Here is a 12,159-nt window from a genome sequence, read left to right as displayed (position 1 = left end):
TTCTTTTGTGCAGTCCTGTGGGACTTGTGCGCGGGCCAAGCCTTGTTGTTCCCGTGCTAGTGGGTTGCTTTTGCCATTGCCGGTCCCTGAGAGGCCCTGGACGCATATTTCTATGGATTTTATTTCCGATCTCCCGGTTTCCCAGAGGATGTCGGTTATCTGGGTTGTTTGTGACCGGTTCTCTAAGATGGTTCATTTGGTGCCTTTGCCTAAATTGCCTTCCTCTTCGGATTTGGTTCCGTTGTTTTTTCAGCATGTGGTCCGTTTGCATGGCATTCCGGAGAATATTGTGTCCGACAGAGGTTCCCAGTTTGTTTCTAGGTTTTGGTGGGCCTTTTGTGCTAGGCTGGGCATTGAATTGTCTTTTTCTTCTGCGTTCCATCCTCAGACAAATGGTTAGACCGAGCGAACTAATCAGACTTTGGAGACGTATTTCAGATGCTTTGTGTCTGCTGATCAGGATGATTCGGTGGCTTTCTTGCCATTGGCCGAGTTTGCCCTTAATAATCGGGCTAGTTCGGCTACCTTGGTTTCGCCTTTCTTTTGTAATTTTGGTTTTCATCCTCGTTTTTCTTCTGGGCAGGTTGAGCCTTCTGACTGTCCTGGTGTCGATTCTGTGGTGGACAGGTTGCAGCAGATCTGGGCTCATGTGGTGGACAATTTGGTGTTGTCTCAAGAGGAGGCTCAACCTTTTGCTAATCGTCGTCGGTGTGTTGGTTCCCGGCTTCGGGTTGGGGATCTGGTCTGGTTGTCTTCCCGTCATGTTCCTATGAAGGTTTCTTCTCCTAAGTTTAAGCCTCGGTTTATTGGTCCTTATAGGATTTCTGAGATTATTAATCCGGTGTCTTTTCGACTGGCGCTTCTGGCCTCTTTTGCTATCCATAATGTCTTCCATAGATCTTTGTTGCGGAAATATGTGGAGCCCGTTGTTCCCTCTGTTGATCCTCCGGCCCCTGTGTTGGTTGATGGGGAGTTGGAATATGTTGTTGAGAAGATTTTGGATTCCCGTTTTTCAAGGCGGAAGCTTTAGTACCTTGTTAAATGGAAGGGTTATGGCCAGGAGGATAATTCTTGGGTTTTTGCCTCTGATGTCCATGCTGCTGATTTGGTTCGTGCCTTTCATCTCGCTCATCCTGATCGTCCTGGGGGCTCTGGTGAGGGTTCGGTGACCCCTCCTCAAGAAGGGGGGTACTGTTGTGAATTCTGCTTTTGAGCTCCCTCTGGTGGTAGTTGATGGTAATGCAGTTGTTCCTGGGCTGCAGTCTTGGACAGGTGTATCTGCTAATTGCAGTTCTGACTGGGGTATTTAGGCTTGCAGGACTCATTAGTCCTTGCCAGTTGTCAATGTTTTTTGGGATATGATGGATCTCTTTCTGGCTTCTCCTGCTTGGTTGCCATTTCAGCAAAGATAAGTGTCTGTTTCTTTTTCTGTGGCACACAGGCTGTGTGCTTGTTTTTGATTGTATTCCTGCTCTGAATGTAGGATTCGCTGGAGTTGCAGATTTACGCTCCTACGTCTTTATTTAGATGGATGAAGTTTTTGTATATTCTGCCGTGGATATTTTTGAAGGGATATAATACTGACCGCACAGAACTCTGTCCTATCCTGTCCTATTTAGCTAGAGTGGCCTCTTGTGCTAAATCCTGTTTTTCTGCCTGTGTATGTTTTTTCCTCTCCGACTCACCGCCAATATTTGTGGGGGGCTGTCTATCCTTTGGGGTTCTGCTCTGAGGCAAGACAGTATTCCTATTTCCATCTTTAGGGGTATTTAGTCCTCCGGCTGTGACGAGGTGTCTAGGATTGGTTAGGTACACTCCACGGCTACTTCTAGTTGCAATGTTAAGATCAGGATTTGCGGTCAATATAGTGACCACCTACTCCAGTAAAAGTTTTCATGCTGCTCCAAGGTCACCGGATCATAACAATTCTGCTGGTGAAAAATATCTTTTTGCAGTGATTGGAATGGATCCAGGTGGGCTTTCCCTCAAGCTTCACTATGGTAAATGAGGTCAGCTGGACTTGGAATGGGCCGTCAAACCGTGGATCTAGGCTCCTTCTCACGTGTCTGCGTATGACCACCCAATCACCTGGATTCAGCTGGTGCTCATCTGCACTTTCATTAGGATCTGGAATGGATGAGAACACGTTTATGCACCATATTAAGTCTTTTCTGCAAGGCCTGAACATAGGCTGCCATAGAACCGTATTGCATTTGTAGCACCTGTGGGAAGTACAAACCAGTCTTTGGTGCACTACCAAACAGGACTTCAAAAGGAGACAAGCCTGTCTTTCTATTTGGAGCATGTCTGACTGAAAAGAGTGCAAGAGACAAGCACTCTAATCAGTCCTTTCATGTTTCAGTCATGACCTTTTGAAGTTTTAAGTTTAAGTGTCATTTTAGCATTAGCACATTTTACCGGTTAGGCTTCCGGCCAACCAGAGAAGAGATCTACACATACTAGGATATATTCATACACTCCTACTTGGGTAGTTGTATGTAGTCAGTCTGCAGTCTCTGAAATGGGTAGAGAGGCCTGGGTGTCGCTTTCTTAGGGACTTTTACTGTTTTACCTGGGTTGTGCTGTGCACAGATGAGGCATGACTGCACGAGTTTTGCAGCTGCGTAACTGAAACCAGTAGCGATCCAGAAGGCATTTACCATGGCACACATGTGACATTTTGAGGTGTGAGTGGGGCCATTGTTGTGAATTCTGCTTTTGGGCTCCCTCCGGTGGTTGTAGGTGGTAATGCAGTTGTCCCTGGGCTGCAGTCCTGGTCAGGTGTATCTGCTGATTGCAATTCTGACTGGGGTATTTAGGTTTGCAGGATTCATTAGTCCTTGCCAGTCGTCAATGGTTTTTGGGAGGTGTTGAACCTCTGTCTGGTTTCTCCTGCTTAGCTGCCAATTCAGCAAAGATAAGTGTCTGGTTTTTTTTCTTTGGCACACATGCTGTGTGCTGGATTTTTGATTGTAATTCTGCTCTGTGTGTAGGATTCTCTGGAGTTGCAGATATACGTTCCACGTCTTTAGTTAGATGGAGAAATTTTTTGTATAATCTGCTGTGGATATTTTTGGAAGGGTTTTAATACTGACCGCACAGTATTCTGTCCTATCCTTTCCTATTTTAGCTAGAGTGGCCTCTTTTGCTAAATCCTGTTTTCTGCCTGTGTGTGTCTTTCCTCCCCTACTCACAGTCAATATTTGTGGGGGGCTGCCTATCCTTTGGGGTTCTGCTCTGAGGCAAGGTAGTATTCCTATTTCCATCTATAGGGGTATTTAGTCCTCCGGCTGTAACGAGGTGTCTAGGGTTTGTTAGGAACACCCCACGGCTACTTCTAGTTGCGGTGTTAGATCAGGATTTGCGGTCAGTACAGTTACCACCTACTCCAGTGAAAGTTATTCATGCGGCTCCAAGGTCTCCGGATCATAACAGGCCATGTGTTGCTTGCGCTATAATTATGAACAGGGACCTTGGTAAGCACAATTTATCCTTATTCTCCCATACTCCATTTGACTTTAGCTCAGCTCCCATACTCCCCCAGTGTTCCTTTTCTGTTTGGGCAGCTGGAGGGATTTCAGGACATCTAGGCTCAGTGTGGCTGGAATACGCTGACTCCCCGCCACCATCCTCTGCTCCCTAGGCCGACTTGCTGCTACTTTAGCAACCTTGTCTGCCCTTGTGTTGCCCTCTACCTCCACGGAGTCACCTTTTGTGTGTGCTTTCACCTTGATTATGCCAACCTGGACTGGTAACATTAATGCCCCCATTAATTGTTTCACCAGCACTGCATTTTTAACCCCTTAGTGACGGAGCCAATTTGCAGCTTAATGAGCAGGCCAATTTTTACAATTCTTACCACTGTCAATTTATGAGGATATAACTCTGGAACGCTTTAAAGGGACTCTGTCACCTGAATTTGGCGGGACTGGTTTTGGGTCATATGGGCGGAGTTTTCGGGTGTTTGATTCACCCTTTCCTTACCCGCTGGCTGCAATATTGGATTGAAGTTCATTCTCTGTCCTCCATAGTACACACCTGCGCAAAGCAATCTTGCCTTGTGCAAGCGTGTACTATGGAGGACAGAGAATGAACTTCAATCCAATATTGCAGCCAGCATGCAGCCAGCGGGTAAGGAAAGGGTGAATCAAACACCCGAAAACTCCGCCCATATGACCCAAAACCAGTCCCGCCAAATTCAGGTGACAGGTTCCCTTTAACGGATCCCGCTGGTTCTGAGACTGTTTATTCATGACATATTGTACTTCATGTTAGTGGTAAAATTTCTTCGCTATGACTTGCATTTATTTATGATAAAAATTTAAAACTTTTCAATTTTCAAACTTAAATCAGAGAGATATGTCACACAAAATAGTTAATAAACAACATTTCCCACATGTCTACTTAACATCAGCACAATTTTGGAAACAACATTTTTTTTGTTAGGAAGTTATAAGGGTTAAAAGTTGACCAGCAATTTCTCATTTTTACAACAAGATTCACAAAACCATTTTTTAGGGACCATCTCACATTTAAAGTCACTTTGAGGGGTATACATGACAGAAAATACCCAAAAGTGACACCATTCTAAAAACTACATCCCTCAAGGTGCTCAAAACCACATTCAAGAAGTTTATTAACCCTTTACGTGCTTCATAGGAACCAAAGAAATGTGGAAGGAAAAAATTAACATTTAACTTTTTTTACATTTTAATTCAGAACCAATTTTTTTTATTTTAACAAGTGTAAAAAGAGAAAATAAACCACAAAATTTGTTGTGCAATTTCTCCTCAATACGCCGATACCCCATATGTGGGAGTAAACCAATGTTTGGGCGCACGGCAGAGCTTGGAAGAGAAGGAGCACCGTTTGACTTTTTCAATACAGAATTGGCTGCAATTGAGATCGGATGCCATGTTGTGTTTGGAGAGCCCCTGATGTGCCTAAACAGTGGAATCTCTCCAAAAGTGACACCATTTTGGAAACTAGACCCCTTAAGGAAATTATCTAGATGTGTGGTGAGCACTTTGAACCCCCAAGTGCTTCACAGAAGTTTATAACGTAGAGCCATAAAAATAAAAAAATGTATTTTTTCCCCAAAAATGATCTTTTCTCCCCCAAACTTTTATTTTCACAAGGGTAACAGAAGAAATTAGACCACCACAGTTGTTGTGCAATTTGTCCTGAGTATGCCGATACCCCATATGTGGGGGTAAACCACTGTCTGGGTGCACGGTAGAGCTCGGAAGGGAAGGAGTGCTGTTTGACTTTTTCAATGCAGAATTGTCTGGAACGGAGATTGGAACCAATGCCGCGTTTGGAGAGCCCCTGATCTACCTAAACAGTGGAAATCCCCCACAAGTGACACCATTTTGGAAACTAGACCCCTTAAGGAACTTATCTAGATGTGTGGTGAGCACTTTGAACCCCCAATTGCTTAACAGAAGTTTACAACGGAGAGCCGTGAAAATAAAAAAAACTTTTTTTTCCTCAAAAATTATTTTTTTAGCCCACAATTTTTTTTTCACAAGGGTAAAAGGAGAAATTGGACCCCAAAAGTTGTTGTCCAGTTTGTCCTGAGTACGCTGATATGCCATATGTAGGTGGGGACCACTATTTGGGTGCATGCAGGGGCGGATTATAATGGGGTCAATCTGGGCGGTAGCCCAGGTGCCAGTGGTGTGGGGGGGTCCTGGGCTACCGCTCAGATTGACCGCTGCCATCAGGGCATTACTGCCCTGACTATCGTATTGGCCAGGTGGGCAGAGGGGGCCCGCATCGGGCCCCGTCTCACCTGCTCACCGGGCCCCTACCGGCGCTGCGGCAGTTTAACGCTATTGACGTGCAGGCCCGCACGTCAATAGTTAACAGCCGCCAGCCAATCGGAGGCTGGCAGCTGATGTCAGCCGCAGCGCGCACATCGCCGGCGTCTGATGTCATTGTCAGTTGCCGGCGAGTGCGTGCTTCAGCTGCGAGAAGGGAGCTTCGCCGAAGGAGCGCTGTCAGGTGAGAAGAACTCGTTTTGTTTTGTTTTTTTAATGAGAGCGGCAATCCGGGGGACCCGGGCCAGAATGCTAGAAAATGGCGGCAGAGAGGCTGGACACTGGGGGCAGAGATGCTGGATACATTGGGGGCAGAGATGCTGGACACTGGGGGCAGAGATGCTGGACACACTGGGGGCAGAGATGCTGGACACACTGGGGGCAGAGATGCTGGACACACTGGGGGCAGAGATGCTGGACACACTGGGGGCAGAGATGCTGGACACACTGGGGGCAGAGATGCTGGACACACTGGGGGCAGAGATGCTGGACACACTGTGGGCAGAGATGCTGGACACACTGGGGGCAGAGATGCTGGACACACTGGGGGCAGAGATGCTGGACACACTGGGGGCAGAGATGCTGGACACACTGGGGGCAGAGAGGCTGGACACACTGGGGGCAGAGAGGCTGGACACACTGGGGGCAGAGAGGCTGGACACACTGGGGCAGAGATGCTGGACACATTGGGGGCAGAGATGCTAGACACTGGGGGCAGAGAGGCTGGACACACTGGGGGCAGAGAGGCTGGACACACTGGGGGCAGAGAGGCTGGACACACTGGGGCAGAGAGGCTGGACACACTGGGGGCAGAGAGGCTGGACACACTGGGGGCAGAGAGACTGGACACACTGGGGGCAGAGAGGCTGGACACACTGGGGCAGAGATGCTGGACACATTGGGGCAGAGATGCTGGACATTGGGGGCAGAGATGCTGGACACATTGGGGCAGAGATGCTGGACACATTGGGGGCAGAGATGCTAGACACTGGGGGCAGAGATGCTGGACACACTGGGGGCAGGACTGGAGACAGATGGGGCAGGATTGGAGACATAGGCAGAACGTAGATATGGGGCATGATTGGAGACATGGGGCAGAATGAAAGACATAGGGCAGGATTGGTGACAGATCGTGCAGGATCATGAGGCAGGATGGATACGATGGAGACCGATGGGGCAGGATGGATACTCATGAGGGCAGGATGCGAGAACATGGCTGGAGCCAGGAATGAGACACACGGGGCCAGGATGGGGGATATTATTACCATAGGAGCTAATTAATATATATTATTACTGCAGTGATGTATTTATTTTGTTTTTTGAGTATACTGTTTTAAATGGGGGGGGGGGCGGTCATGTTACTGTGCAGAGTGACACTATGTTGCCTTTTTTTCTTCATGTGGTGTAATGTAGAAAATGGTAAAAATTAAGTCATTTGTTCTGCAAGCGGAGCTCGAGATAACTGTTATTTCCTGCAGAGACGAGTTCTGGCTGGAAGAAGTGATGGCTGTATGAAAGATGAAGGACTTCACCTAGAGAAGTCACTGGTGAGTTAGTGTGTTACCTATACACTGACACTATACACTGTATACTATATATACAGAGGTCCTGTGTATAATGTCACCAGTGATCACTGTATTACCTGTACACAGACACTGCACAATAAGTACAGATCTCCTGTGAATACTGGCACTTATGGTGATAGTATTGTGTTTTTTTTTATTACTGATCAGTATTGTAGTATTCAGTCACTATGTGGTGGCAATATGTGGTCTGGTCACGGTGTTGGGGTATTTGTCCATTGTATGTGCTATTTGGTCACTTTGTGGTGGTAATATGTGGTCTGGACATGGTGCGGTGGTATTTGTTCTTTGTATGTGATATTATTCGGTGACTGGTGGTAATATTTGGTCTGGTCATGGTGTTGTATTTGTTCCTTGTATGTGATATTATTGATCATTTTAAACATTGAAAAAAATAAATAAATAAACCTAAATAGTATTGCATATTTTAACAAATATTTAATAGGTTACAATAGAGTAGGACCCGGCCAAAAGTGTCTACCTTTTTATGGTGGCGGCTTGAAAAATCTTTTGGCCAAAACAAAAGCTGCCGGTTATATGTGTTATCAGGTGATGGGAACTGTTAATGTGTGATAGGTGAGAAGTGGAGTTTCACACAGCAACTATTTTTCTGGAATAATCTGGATCAGGTATAAGATGACCCCGTCACATGACCGGGGGGCCCACAGAGTCTGAATAGCCCGGGGCCCTAGCTACCCTTAATCCACCCCTGGGTGCATGGCAGAGCTTGGAAGGGAAGGAGCGCCATTTTGGAATGCAGAATGAGAAAATGGAAATAAATAATTTTCTTTATTTTATTATTGTTCCCTAACTAAGAGGGTGATAAAGAGGGGTGTTATTTACTATTTTTTTTATTTTGATTATTGTGATACGGTCTATCACAGTGACCAAAATGAACCAATAGGAAAAATCTTCCTCTTGTTGCCAGGTTAAATGGAAAATCGCACTTTTTTTGCGGTCGTCGGTAAATGGTTAATACCGGCGATCGCAATTCGGGGGGGTGGTCGGTAAAAATAGACCCAAATCATGTTCTCTGGGGACCCTGGAGAAAATCCGACCCTGGGGGACGCTATACACTTTTTTCCACAGTTCCGTTAATTAACCGCGCTGTGGTTTAAGTACCCTTAACTACTACCATTAAAAGGCATATAAGTGGTCGTTAAGGGGTTAATGGGCTTACCAGCTGATATAAGAAATGCTCTGATTCTCCAGATAGGGCCATAAGCATGGGATATTTCCCATGCATAATTTGAATCTATGTAAATGTTAGCGACTTTACCTGCAGCAGCTCTACACGCCTCAGTGAGTGCCTTCAACTCTGCCTCCTGCGCTGACATGTGAGAAGGGAGTGGTTCAGCTCGGATTACCTCATGTGAGGATACTACTGCATATCCACTGTAGAATTGCCCATCCTGGTGGTATCTCGAGCCCTCTACAAAAAAAACTTCTCAAAATCTGCATTAGGAACAGGTTTGTGCGTCATGTCAAAGTACTCTTCCTCAATTGCTAATACTGTCACCAATTTCCCCTTTTCGAAATCCACAAGCAGAAGGGTGAGCTGTCTGGCCATAGACAGGTGTTTTGGTTGAACTTGTACGAGTATGGCATGGATGTCATGTGGGGAGTAAATTGTCAAAGGCAGTGTCAGTGATCTCACATGCCTAATAGTAGTGCAGCAGCTCCTACAGCTCGGACACACATAGGAGACCCTCTAATCACGGGGTCTAATTGTGCTGAGTAGTAAGCTATCGGTCTCCGTTTTCCACCATGCTGTTGTGTCAGCACTGCTGTAGCATTACCTCCTTGTTCTGTACAGAACAAGAAAAATGACTGATCATAGTTTGGAATACCTAGGGCCGGGACTGACACAATGAGCAGCTTGAGAGAATGGAAGGAATCAATTGCTTCTTGGGTAAGGTCAAAGGGGTCTAATGACAAGCAGTCATGAGGTGGTTGCCACTGCTCCAGGATCCCTGCCATCACTTTTGAATAGATGGTAGGGGAGTTCATTCCTCCCTGCGGGAGGACCGTCCAGCAGTATTGTTTACCTTCGTGAGTAAGAGCAAAAAGATACTGACAATCTATGTGTAGGGATACAGAGAAGAATGCATTTGCCAAATCAATGACTGTGAAACATTTTCAGGAGAGTACTGTATGGTGGCCTGATAGCACTCAACACATCTGGTCCCAGCAAATTCATAGGGGTATTGTCACTAACAATAAGTTTTGTAAGCACCTCTTGGCTACCCCCACACATTGCATAATCTTGTTAGTAATCATGTCTGGCATTATCAAATCTTTGTCTACCACAGTCCCAGCAACCCCAGTGTCAATCAAAATACTCCTGTATCTGTCTTATCCTACTCACCCTTGGTCCTGATGTGGTTGGTTGCCTGGTGGTGGTGGTGATCGGAAGATCAGTGGGGGTGACATGCTGTTCTACAACTTCCTCCCTCTCAGATTACGGTCAGCTTCCTCCCCAAAAGTCAGTGTCCCCACTACCCACACTACTGTGTCAGCTTCTTATGTCACTACATGTGATCCTATCTGGACAGGATTTAGTGTAATTCGCTTAGGTCGGGTTGCAGCACAGGTCATACAAGTATCTCTCAAGTCTGGGTTTGTCTGACCACAGAGTTTACAAGTCCATCTGTCTTCTCTGGTTCTACAAAGGTATGATGGTAGCAGTAATGTGTCGGTCATAGTCGGACATTTGTGCATCAAAACATACATAATACACCTTACTTCCGTACTGCTGCACTTTCTCAGACACCTTTTATTCACTTGCTATTTTCTGTATCTTGTCTGTACCTTATTTATACATCCAAACATTCACATTCTGGCATTTCTGCCTTGTTTAATATTGGTCCCATATCATTCACTGCTTCCTTTTTTCTGTCTTTTACAATCTGTATAGCTGTTTTGGATCCGATTGGGGGCCCTGACTGCACACAGAACAAGTTTCCAATGGCTTCAACTTATTCTCCAGACAGCTCATCTTTCTGCAAATGCCCTTTCAGTGTGCCCGGACCTTGTCTACGAGCCACACGTAGCAAGTCAGAGTGAGCCTGTCAAGGTGTAGCGCAAAGGCTCCTTGCCTCTCACCTGGTAAACCTACAGGATGTAGCGAGAAGGCTCTTTGCTCTACCCGGTACACCTACAGGATGCAACGAGAAGGCTCTTTGCCTCTCACCCGTTAGATCAGCTAAGGTAGGAAGGCCCAGATGTGATAGGCCTCTAACCTACTAGACCAGCTCCATGGGTCGTGGGAAGGCTCAGTGCCTCTCACCCACAAAAAAACTCGCTGACTAAAGTAGGAAGGCCCAGATGTGAGAGATCTCTAACCTACTAGATCAGCCGTGAAGTTGGCTACCTCTTTTTGCTGATCCTCATTAGCTAGGCATCAATCGCACAGCTAGAAGCAGGTGAAAACACACACTGATGACCAATCACTTACAAATTTCCTCTAAAAATAGGCACCATATTTTACTTTCAACTTCAACTTACAATATTTCTTTCTACTTCAATACATACAGTACTATTGCTTTAAACACAAATCTCTCGGCGCGTACTACACCAAGGACAGAATATTCAGAGAGCCTTCAGCGCAGCTCCATGCCCCCCTTCCTCTGGCACACAGCGAAGATAAGGACAGAGGAGAAATCACAAGCACTTCGTTCAGGGGTTTGACTCACCCCTCCCATCAGGTATTCAGCACAGATAAGAGCTTAATGTTTTTCACACAGAAACAGAATGCAGCAGTTTTCAGACCTAATTCTTTACAAAACATTCATCCTCTCGGCATTAAAAACAGTTTCTCTATACAGGCAGATCACTGCATAACTTGAATAAGCTGATTCTGACTGCGTCCGGCCAAAACACATATAGAAACCTATCCAATGTCAAACCATATATAACACAGGTTTCACTGAATCTCAGATGTAAATTAAATGTACATTAAAAATATCCACAACTCATTCATCCTGGACCCTCAACAACAATTAGATAAGTAATGATACTTTTGTGATCATTCATTCATACGTGCTCCTTCAGGGATTGTTTTTTTTCCTTTTTCCTTTCACTTTTCAGTTGATTTTTACAAGAAGAAAATCCCTTATCTCAATCACTCCACCTAATTCAGCTTAAATTGAGTTGAATAATGTCTTCTGTCACATACAGAGGACCACATCTAATAGAACCCCTCATCAATCAGGGAGGGATTTATTTATTTATCCCTTATACTCATTTACTCACCTCTCATCTCATTCAGAGGTTCTCATAGACATACAACATACATACAAGGTTCACACAGCCTGCCTATTTTGCACTTTGGAATTAACACAACTCTATATAAAAAGAACTGCAGCAGTGTAAACTGACACTTTGAAAGCACTTTAAGGCCAAACAAAAAAAACACGGCCCTATACAAAATACAGCTTCATATAATGTACTGCCAATCCAAAATGACCAAAATAACAACACTGCATAGAGTCTATCCCAGCTCTGTACTTCACACTTACACAAATACACAACCAACTAGTATATTGACAAATATTACAGATGACAATTATCATCTTATTAGAAGAAAAGAGAAGTGGGAATATCCAGCAAGTCCATCCAGTGTAGGTAAAATAACCAAAATTTATTAGAACATTTTAAAAAATAATCCTGGCAGCATCTTCGTCATTGGCAGCTTTCTCGGTTATAGCTAGATGATATGTCTCCCGGAAACATCACACCTGGAAGCAGCCCAT

This window comes from Ranitomeya imitator, chromosome 2 (genome assembly GCF_032444005.1).
Source record: "Ranitomeya imitator isolate aRanImi1 chromosome 2, aRanImi1.pri, whole genome shotgun sequence".
NCBI classification, from domain to species: domain Eukaryota; kingdom Metazoa; phylum Chordata; class Amphibia; order Anura; family Dendrobatidae; genus Ranitomeya; species Ranitomeya imitator.
Note: the sequence above shows the minus strand (reverse complement) of the source record.